The sequence below is a fragment of the Lycium barbarum genome, chromosome 9 (assembly GCF_019175385.1).
Source record: "Lycium barbarum isolate Lr01 chromosome 9, ASM1917538v2, whole genome shotgun sequence".
NCBI lineage: Eukaryota > Viridiplantae > Streptophyta > Magnoliopsida > Solanales > Solanaceae > Lycium > Lycium barbarum.
In genome coordinates, this window is record NC_083345.1 from 98,567,073 (window position 1) to 98,578,940 (window position 11,868).

Genomic DNA, 11,868 nt, shown 5'->3' on the forward strand with positions numbered 1-11,868 from the left:
ATATAATTAGTTAGCTTCTAGAAAAGTAACAATTTACTACAGTAAGTACAATTTTACTGATAATGTAAAAACTTACAGTATTATTATATGTAAGTTAATTGGCAGATGCTAATATTGTTTTCTGTTTTGGGTAGAATTTATCAGATAGTTGTTCTCATGATTCGGTGTTTAGATGAATAGTCTTTTTCTTCATCTTACACCTCACCCTATATATATAGAATCTATCATGCGACTCAATTTCCTTTATCGAAGGAAGTCTTAAAAAATTCAATATACTGCTACTCTAAGTTCACTCTTTTATCTTGCCTTATTTTTTTTTTCTACTACTACTACCCTTTGATCTTCTAAATAGACTACAAGCTATGAATGCCTTCACTTCTAGTACATTATTACCACACTCCAAAACTCTGCTTTCTCCTAATAATCCATCTTTTTCATCAGTAAACCCTAAAACATCTTCGTACACATCTCCGCAAGCCCTTACAAAAAGTCCGTCATCTAAACAACATAATAAACCTCCAAGAAAACCCTTATTGAAACCTTCATTTCCCGCAGTTATCTTGAATGCATGCGACAATTTCATCGACACTTTCATTGATCCTCCTTTCCATCCTTCCGTTGGTCCAAAATATACTCTCTCTAACAACTTTGCTCCTGTGGACGAACTTCCTCCCGATAGAATGCGAGGTGGTAAAAGGCTCCCTTCCATCGTGTCTCGACGGAGTTTACATTAGAAATGGTCCAAATCCACAATATCTTCCTCGTGGACCTCTTCATTTCTTTGATGGTGATGGAATGCTTCACTCTACTAGAATTTCTCAAGGCAAAGCGATATTTTGTAGCCGTTATGTCAAAACTTACAAGTACTTGATAGAAAAGGAAGCTGGCCTTTCAATCATTCCGAATCTCTTCTCTAACTTTAATAGCCGTATTTCCTCTGTGATTCGTGGAGCAGTGTCTATAGCTAGGACAAAATTTGGTCAATTCGATCCCAGCAATGGTATTGGCCTTGCAAATACTAGCCTGGCTCTATTTGGAGGCAATTTATTTGCTCTTTGTGAATCTGATCTTCCTTATGGTATAAAATTAGCCCCAAACGGTGATATCATAACAATTGGTCGCCATGATTTTGATGGAAATCTTTCTATGAATATGACAGCACATCCCAAAATTGATCCAAACACTGGCGAGGCTTTTGCTTTTCGTTACGGTCCAATATCTCCATTTTTAACTTATTTTAGAATTGACCCTAACGGGACCAAAAGTCGTGATGTACCAATTTTTTCCATGACAAATCCATCTTTTGTTCATGACTTTGCCATCACAAAAAATTATGCCATATTTCCTGACATACAAATAGAAATGAACCCTTGTGCCCTCATTACCCGTGGCTCACCGGTGGGTTACAACTCGAAAAAAGTGCCGCCTAGGGGTGATTCCTCGTTACGCGAGGGATGAGTCAGAAATGAAGTGGTTCGAAGTGCCAGGGTTTAATATGATACATGCAATTAATGCATGGGAAGAAGATGATGGTGATACAATAGTAGTGATTGCTCCGAACACAATATCAGTAGACCACTTTATGGAAAGATTGGATTTGATCCATGCATCAATTGAAAAAGTAAAGATAGACTTGAAGACGAGAATGGTAAGAAGATATCCAGTGTCGACGAGGAATCTTGACTTGGCAAGTATCAACCCGGCTTATGTTGGGAAAAAGAACAAGTATGTACAGTTAATAATTTATGATTTATATTTCTTCCGGACCACATTCACGAGGATGAACATTCTTTTCAATTACTCTTCACCGATAATATAATACTCCTTCCGTCCCAAAAAGATTGTCTTCCTTTCCTTGATGGTCTGTCCCAAAAAGATTGTCCCCTTTCTAAATTTAGTAACAATTTAACCTTATGAGATGATTTACAGTCACACAAATATGTAAGACTTATTTTGGACCACACATTTCAAAAGTCTTGCTTTATTTCTTAAACTTTGTATCAAGTCAAAAGAGAACAATTTTTTTGGGACGGAAGGAGTATATATTTTTACAACTTTACTGTACATCCATGTAAAGAAAAAGAATTTAGCTTTGGTTCGCAGTATCTAGTCTAGCTTTATAAACTATAAAGTTTAGTTGACGTATAGTAGGAAATGTTCTCTCAAATTTTATTTATATCTGGTTAAGATGTCTTGTTTTGCTTTTCTTTCCCATTTCCCCCCTCAACTTTATACTGTTCTCTACGTTTCAATTTAACTGTCTTAATTTTCGTTTAATCTGTTTCAAGAAGAATTCCTCTTTGTATATTTGGTAGCTCTCTGATTCTAATATTCACTACAAGAAAGAAGACATTTGACAATAACATTTTTTTTTTGTTGCCATAGATAGGTTATTGTTGCAAAAAATACTTTTGGCAACAACATTTTTTTTTGTTGCATAAACTTTTTCCAACGGTTGTTATTGCAACGACGTGCAACAACTTTTTTTTTTAGTTGCCAAAAGTACTTTTTGCAACAATAGTCAATACTATGTGGCAACAAAATTAAATTTTTGGCAACAAAAAAAGTTCATTTTCAAAAGATTTATCATATATGCCAACAATAAAACTAAGTTGTTGCCAAATATTGACTTTAGCCAACTATATTATTTTTGTTGCCAAAAGAGTTGTTGCAATTTCTATACTTTCTTGTAGTGATTCTACGTGGCTTGTTTAAGACCATAAAATCTAAAATTCTTCCTTAATTTGTAAAATTTTGCATCTACTCAAACTAAGATACTTAACTTAAGACGGAGGGAGTACTATTTTCTAATCAAATTTATACATTGTCAGCGTACAAAAGTTAAACTCTCTCTAAGTTAGGGTTTTTTTTTTTCTTTTTTCTAAGAGTGAAAACCCCTTAAACTTGCCAGTGAATTTTATTTAGATATAACTTGAACGAGGGTATGTTCCAATTAAGCACTTGAACACATAATAAAGTGTTCCTATTAGGCACTTTCGTCTCAAATTTTGGAAAAGCTTTTGCGTGTGTTTTCAAGCGCCTAGTAAGTAGATAAGTTAACAACATTAGATATATTACATCCTTTAATTATACACATCAGCCTCAATTGTAACAGACGTGAGGTTTTACAGTTTATTGAGGCTAATACGTATAATTAAATGAGGTGACATATTTTTAGTGATTAACTTATCTGTGCAATGGATAGTTAACGAAAACGCACAGAATCGTTTTCAAAAATTTGAGCAGAAAGTGTTACACTTTATCATGTATTCAAGTGCTCAATCAGAACTGGAACTGGTCACAGTTCGAATGTCTAAATAAAATTTACCGATAAGTTTAAGAGGCTGAGAACATACTCTGCCTATAAAGTTATACACCACAATTCCAATCTTGTTGTTTTTCTGGATGATGTTTATAACAGTTGTAATTTTTTCCTTATTTTAAGGTACATATATGCAGCTATTGGAAACCCTTCGCCAAAGGCAAAAGGTGTGGTAAAATTGGATTTATCCATATCAGATATTGATCATCGTGATTGCATAGTGACCACAAGAATTTTTGGACCAGACTGTTTTAGTAGTGAGCCCTTCTTTGTGGCAAAGGACCCTAACAATGGATTTGCCGGTAAAATTTTGTTATACAATCAATCATTATATTTATTTATTCTATTCAGGTTAATGCCACCTAAGGTCACTGGATTTTAGTCACTATATAACAATAAAGTAACTGCAATATCATTTTTTCGTCTAACTAAAGTAACTTAATGTTATTCGCTGTAATAGTAATGCACACCTATTTTTGTCACGTTGAAGTAATTGAGACAGTAGGGGAGCCACATTTGTCCAAGGAAAGTCAATTGACACCCCTTCATCAGAAAATTTATACTAATAGATAGATCAAATAAATTATTTAATGTATATATATTATATGTTGAATTCTTTTAGCTTGTTCATCTGTTTACTTCTTTAAATTTGAATCAGCTGATGAAGATGATGGCTATGTGGTGTGTTATATGCATAATGAGAGCACAAGAGAATCGAGTTTCTTGGTGATGGATGCCAAATCTCAAAATCCTGAAATTGTGGCGGTTGTGAAATTGCCTCGTCGTGTGCCTTATGGTTTTCATGAGATATTCGTGAAGGAAAGTGATCTTAACAATATATAGAAAAGTTCCTGGAAAACTTACTTGAGACTCAAGAGACTCGGGGTTATTTAGGACAAGTTTGAAACTTTAAAAATTGACAATCAAACTTTTATATGTGTAGCTTAATTGTTGAGAAACATTGATACCAAAGCTAAGTTATATTTTGTATACATGTATCTAACTATCAAGTATGTTTCATTGTCGACTAAGTTGAGATTAACTGTATGTATTTCTACTATTCATACTGCTTCATTTAAGGCTGTGTTAGTCTTGTACACATGTATCTGGTAGGCAAAAATAACGATAATATAATAAAGTCTGATTTTTAACACTATCATCTAATAAAGTCTGATTTTTAACACTATCATCCGCTTCTTTAATAATATTAACTTAACTAGTGGGATGTTGCCCGTGCTATGCACGGCCCAATGACTTGTTAGTTTAATTTTAATATACAGTTAATCAGGGTGTGACCAATGTATGAACCTAGTAATGTTAGTGACAATGATTAAAACTGTTGCTAGACTGATTGCCCAAGTGTCATCAATTTTTGGTCCTGATGCAAGTTTTAGCCTTCGTTCAAGTCTTGAGGACAATAAGTTGGAAAAGCACAAACTTTTGTACTCGGTTATGGCATAGATATCTTGGGCAGTAGAGGTAGTTGAAGATATTTTGTTCGGTATAATACATAGATGGACACTCAAACTTGGCCTCAACTAGCAAGTAAAGCCCCCATCTTTGAGAATGCACATCTATGCACGGCCCAATGACTTGTTAGTCTAATTTTAATATACAGTTAATCAGGGCGGGACCAATGTATGAACCTAGTAATGTTAGCAACAATGACTAAAACTGTTGCTAGACTGATTGCCCAAGCACCATCAATTTTTCGTCCTGATGCAGGTTTTAGCCTTCGTTCAAGTCTTGAGGACAATAAGTTGGAAAAGCAAAAACTTTTGTACTCGGTTATGGCATAGATATCTTGGGCAGTAGAGGTAGTTGATGAGATTTTGTTCGGTATAATACATGGATGGACACTCAAACTTGGCCTCAACTGGCAAGTAAAACCCCCATCTTTGAGAATGCACATCTAGACGGACATTGAATTAAAAGGGACAAATGAGTTTGTCAATTGAGTGGGATTCCTTCAAGTTTTAAATATTGGATAGAAGTGACAAGTAAATAATTAATGTTAATGAGGTCAAACTTCATTAAGAAACCTTTTTTCAGTAACCCTCAAACTTTTTTCCGTTTATACTTTTACCTCCACGTTTATTACCTCAAAATAACTAAAATTATCAAAACATGTAAACAAACCTACCCGCCATGTTTCAAGCCATTGATGCTCATCCTATCTTCCTCCTCCTCCTCCTCCTTCTTCTTCTTTAGGAATCTAACTCTCCCAAACATTTCTAAATAGTAGATCCAAGATTGTATTTGTGTTTTTGTTGAGAAGATTTGTAGATAAAAAGTTGTGGAAAAAGAATATCAGAATATTATTGGGTCTGTTGGACTGCATTTGCTTTGTTTTTGAGCTTGAATTACTTGAAAGGACCATTCATTAATTATTGGTAAGTGAAAAAGATTAATTTTTTTCCATTCTTTAGCTGGATTTAGCGAACCCAATCCTGTTGTTTTTGTCAACAACTTTCGTAGTTGTCCGGACAACTATAAAAGTTGTTTGAAGAAACAGTTGAACATCTGTTTGACAAATACAAAAGTTTCCCTAACAACTACTACAGTTGCCCGACAACTGTGTAGTTGTTGGACTACTAAATAGTTGCTAGGACAGCTAATTGAATAGTGAAACAACTTTTGTAGTTGTTGCAATAAATAGTTGGACAATTACAGAAGTTATCCCAACAACTACTAAAGTTGTCCGACAACTGTGTTTAGTTGTTGATCAATTGATTTGTGCATATGAGAAAAGTCTTAGCCATGATGGGACATTCTTAAGAGGCCTTTACAAGGGTGTTTTTCTATCTACTATAGTACAAGATACATAAAATCATATTTTTCCTATTGCATTTTGTGTAGTAGATAAAGAGTGTGATGCTTCATATGAATACTTTTTTGAGCAATTACTAGACATAGTCCCCCATACTGCGGAGTTGCGCATCATTTATGATAGGCATCCAAGCATAGGAAAAATGGTATCAAAGATTTACTCTTATGTACACCACAGATGTTGCACGAGGCATCTTGCTGAAAATACAAGAAGAGAATTTCGTTGTGGATATTTCCTTGGACATTTTTATCATGCAACAAAATCATACCGGAAAGATGTGTTCAATGATCATTTTGAACAAATCAGATATATCATAAGGCGTTGATTATCTTGAGAATGTTGGCTTTCATAAATCGAGTAGAGCATACTTCCCAGGAAACAGGTAAACTATCTTACTGGTTCAAATTCAAATATTGCAGGTCCCCAACAGTTACTGCAGTTTTTGGAACTACTGCAACAGTTGTGCCGACAACTTCAACAGTTATTCCAGCAACCGCAATAGTTATGGGACAATTAAAGACATTTGTTCCACAACTGCAATAGTTGTTGGGGGCCTGCAGTCGTTTGTATTCTAGATTCTTGATAATTTTTTTCTTTTATGTTTCAGGTATAATGTATTAACCTCAAGTATGCGGAGTCTGTTAACTCAATTACTGCCCTATTCGATGCTATAAATATGAGATGGTTAGAAATATTCCATGAGAGGCGGATGACATACGTCACTTAACAACTATCTTTGTCCCTTCAGCTGAAAAGCAAATAATGACTAACACGAATCTGGGAAATAAGTTATTGGTCCATCAAATAGATGAAAACACGTTCACCATCACTGGGTAAAGTGGGATCTCAATGGCCGATCTACGAAGCAAAACATGTTCGTGTCGAGAGTTTGAATTGGACAAAACACCTTGTTCATATGCTATGGCATAGCTTAGAAATAAATTCAGAGATAAATATGGAAAGGTGATTTACGAGTACTCTTCTTCGTATTATTAGGTAGAGTCATACATGCTTGCATATGCAGACCCAATCTTTTCTGTGTCAACTGAAGAATTGTGGAACCCTCCTCCAAAGATTTTAGAGAGACGAATACCTCCACCTGAAAAGAAAACAAATGGGGAAGGAAGTGAGTACCTGGAGTTGCAGTGTAACGACCCGTTTGGTTACTATTGCATTTCTGGCCTTTTTGACCCTTTCTCAAGTTTAGTTAGCTCACTTTTGACTCGAAGGGACCGCTGACATGCTTTCCGAGGTGTTTAAACTTGATTCGGACGACTTTTTGTGATATTTGGGCTTAAAGTGAAAAAGAGTTGACTCAAAGTTGACTTTTGGGTAAACATACCTTTTTCGAAAATCCGTCAATTTCGAGAGGTCCGGATGGTCAAATCAAACTTGTGTGCATATCTGATTTGGTTCCCAATGCACTTGAATGCATTTTGGGACTTGGGTTGGGAAGTTGGAATTATGGTATCGGGGGTTGACTCGGTCAACGAGATCTTTGTTGGGAATTCTGAGACCATGAGTGCGTTCGTAGCACGTTTTAATGTATATCTACATATTTGGTTTGTGTCCGGGAGGTTCTGGGATGGTTCCAGGTGTTGATTTCAAGTTTGGAAGACATCAGAATTTTATGGTGTCTGGTGAGCGGCTGCGCTATAGCGGCCTATTGACCGCAAAAGCGGCCGATGGGCAGTTTTTTTTTTATTTAAAAGCCTTTGGAAACCCTTATGTCCTCCCATTCCTTATATTATATTTCCTTAGAATATTGGAGGCAATTTGAGAAGGGTTTGGTCAGATTTCTCTTGAGGGTAAGTTCTCTAATCTCAATCGCTTCCATTACCTTTCCTAAGTAAGAATTCAAGCTAGTAACTCCATAGAACTTGGGGAATAAGAGAGGGTTTTTGGGTTTCTTTCTTGAATAAGTTGTTAATCATAAAACCCTGATTTGTTGGTGGATTAAGCTTGATTAAGCATGGATTTGTTGAGTAGTAACTATATGTTATGCCCTATTTTTAACGGATTAAAACTAGTTCACAACTTATGACTATGTTTCCTCTGGTTTTGAAAATTTTCAGAGTCGCCACCTAATTTTAGGAAATATTAGAAAACCATTTGTAAAAATATAAACTTCATTTTTAGTCTTTGAAACCTGTGAGATTCTAGGTAAGGGTTTTATTTATCCTGAGGGGAAGGTGTTAAACATCCCTCAGAGCCTATCCGAAGACAGTCTTTAAACTTAGTTTAATTAACAGTAGAGGGAGATTATTTAATTAATTATTACCTATCTTTTTTTAAAAAAGAAATTGTGAAAAAAGAATACTATTTTCCTAAATGATTTATGCAAAAGAAAAAAAAATGGGTTAAGGTAATTATAACTATGTGAGTGAACGCGTAAAAAGAGAGTTAATGATAATGTGTGCATGAGAAAAAATGTGTATTGTATATAAAAATAATATATATGGTGTAGAGTAAGAAGATATATAATTTTATGAGAAAATACATATATATGGGGTAGGTTTATCATATGTGAAAATAGCATAAATGTATATATAATGAAAAAAGATAAATATATATATATATATTATATATATATATACTTTCAGAAAGTAGTAATTGATAATATTTTTATAATAATAACATATAAGTACTGTAATAGATATATACATAATGAAAAGGTGATTGAAGGAGTTAACAAAATATAAAATAGTATATGTAGTATGTACATGTGTATGAAAATAGCGTATGTCGCTTATAGCTCTCGTAAAATAGCTTGGGTCTCTATACTTGAACCCTAATATGGAATTCTAGTATTTGACTTTAAAGAATTAGGGCATGTTTCATGTTAGTACCAGAAACAAAATGCGGTCTAACAACATGCTACAACTTCGGGCCTTCAAAAAAATGATATTTTTTTGGATGCAATCCATTTCTACACTTATTTTTCCAAAATAAATCAATGTCATCTGCACCTTTAAACTTCTTTTCCGGGGTAAAAGATGGTAAAAAAACAAAAAAAAAAACATTGTGGCTTCGAGCATGAGACTTAAAGAAAACAACTACTTTGTAAAAAAGACTACAATTTTTTTTTCTTCGTGAAAATTTATTTGAAGCAATCATTCTCGGGCGTTCACGAGTTTATTAACAAGAAGCTAGAAACAGAATACTACGAATACAAACCCATAAAACCGTTAGTCAATCAGCATATCACATATCAATACAAGAAGCTATAAAATTTAAAGAGAGGAAGAGGGACGTGGACGCTTTGACGCAAACGGGGCTGCTAGACTCTAGCTGAAAATGCGGCTGCTGGTGCTCTCCTAATTCGGGGAAGAGCTGAAGTTGTATCACAACTCCAATGCACTCCCAAGGTTGCTCATAAACTAAAAAAAAAAGAAAGAAAGAAAAAGATTAGAAACAATTCTCGATAATAAATATCAAAACTAACTGAACATCATATAATTTGGAAGGAAGTGTACAGTTGTAGCACTTGGAAACAAATACTTCTAAAAGAAACAGACTGATTAAGTTAATTTTCAAATAAATTAAACAACTCGTGAGATTCCTTTAAAATTTGAAACATGGGACTGTAACTTTAATTCATCACTCACATCACGTAGTAAACAAATTTAGATCCCCGATGGTACCTAAGTTAGAATAACTCCTACTTGTATGGTTTAGTAAGATAAGCCAAGATTATCAAGTTATAGCACTTCAAAAGGAAAGGAATACAATCAAATGCTAGCAGGGGATTTAAAAAGCTCATCATATTCTGTAAACATTCTTAACCAAACAAAATTCTTACAGCCTTAGGAACATTAACAAATCTCAACAATAGTTTTCAACATACTTCACCAAGCTCATATAAATAGCAACTTCCAAATACACAAGAAAAGCAAATAGCTACTGGATCCCTGCATATATCCCTGCTTCATTTTTTCAGTAAAACAAACAAACAAAATCTCCTTTCATATTTTATGGACAACTGAAACTGCCTTAAGATCCTCAAAATAACAAAGGCTTAATACTCCTAATGGACCCATCCTAAACTAAATATGTGCTTTATAGTACATACTTTACCACAAAAAACTTCAAGACAAATTCAAAATTCCAGAGTGTAGTTTTCCAGTCACTACATCTCCGAATATTTGTTGTCACTAGTTCAAAGGAGGAGGCAGTTTTAACTTGAATATTTTCCAATAAGTTTGAACGAGCACAGCTTCCTAAACAACAACAACAACCCAGTGAAATCCCACATCGTGGGGTCTGGGGAGGGTAGAGTGTACGCAGACCTGACTCCTACCAAGGTAGGACAGCTGTTTCCGAAAGACCCTCGGCTCAATAAAAGCATAAAAAGAAGTCAGATAAGGTTAAGAGATTCGGATAAGAGATTTAAAGCGATATGGAAATGAAATAATGAAAGCAAGCGACACAGATAACACAGGATAATCAGAGCACAGGAAATAACAGATAATAGCAGAAATCGGAGCAGATGACACAGGATAACCAAAGCACAGGAAATAACAGATAATAGCAGAAATCGGAGCACAAGAAATTATATTGCAATAATGCGACTACTAATAAGAACGGATAACGAGACTATCTACTAGCCTTCTACCCTAATTTGGGTCCTCCAAACCCTCCTATCTAAGGTCATGTCCTCGGTAAGCTGTAATTGCGCCATGTCGTGTCTAATTACCTCTCCCCAATACTTCTTCGGCCTACCCCTACCTCGTCTGAAACCATCCATGGCCAACCTCTCACACCTCCGCACTGGGACATTTGTGTCTCTCCTCTTCACATGCCCAAACCATCTCAATCTCGCATCTTGTCTTCTACCGAGGCCACCCCCACCTTATCCCGAATATCCTCATTCCTAATCCTGTCACTCCTGGTGTGGCCACACATCCATCTCAACGTGTATCTTTTTGTAAAATCAACTCAATGAACAATTTTTGGACAGTGAAGAAATTGAAGTTGACCAGAAAGATTAATTAGCACCACAATTTCTAATTATTCATGAAGACATAGAGATGTGAACAAATCCAGAAACAGTACATATCCCAAACAGACAAGTTCATCTTAGAACGAACTCTCAAAAAACTCCAGAGAAAATTCTATATCAACATGACAAGCCCTTTAAGCTTAGCAATTAACCAAACCATGTGGGAACAGGGACTTTTATGTTTTAATGACTTATCCGATTTAGTGATTAGGACACATATCTGTTGTAACATACAACTGTAGTCCTTAACTGAGTTTCAAAGAAATCTTAAAAGAACCCTTCAAAGAAACTCTTAAGGCAATAATTCGCCAGAGCAAAACAGCCCTAGACTTTTATAGAAAGATCTTAACGAGTTCAGCATGCCTTACAAGTTTACACTATCAATATTTTAGGGATAAAAAGAGAAACAAGAAACTGAATTCATAAATGTTTTGACTTCGTGAATGGATGAAGAAGAGAATCAAACATTCTCATAGCAAACTCATTTGCTAGCTAGATTTTTTAATACTCAGTCATTAGAACCACAAGCTAGAGAAAAACATACTTAGCACACAACAAACTTCAAAATGATGAAACAACCCACTGTTCTTTATTCAGTTTTTCAACACCCTTAAATTCTAAAAGCCGAACCAATTATGTCAAAAGAAGGTAGTATATTCATATCTTAAAGATCATTTTTTCCAGAATCTAAAGAAGAGAACCTTGAACCACTAA

The 11,868-nt window shown here is 34.9% G+C and overlaps 1 pseudogene; it reads left to right on the forward strand.

The window, feature by feature from the left end:
• Positions 1 to 224: 224 nt before the first annotated feature.
• Positions 225 to 4,335, forward strand: LOC132609138 (probable carotenoid cleavage dioxygenase 4, chloroplastic; annotated as a pseudogene).
• The last annotated feature ends 7,533 nt before the right edge of the window (positions 4,336 to 11,868 follow it).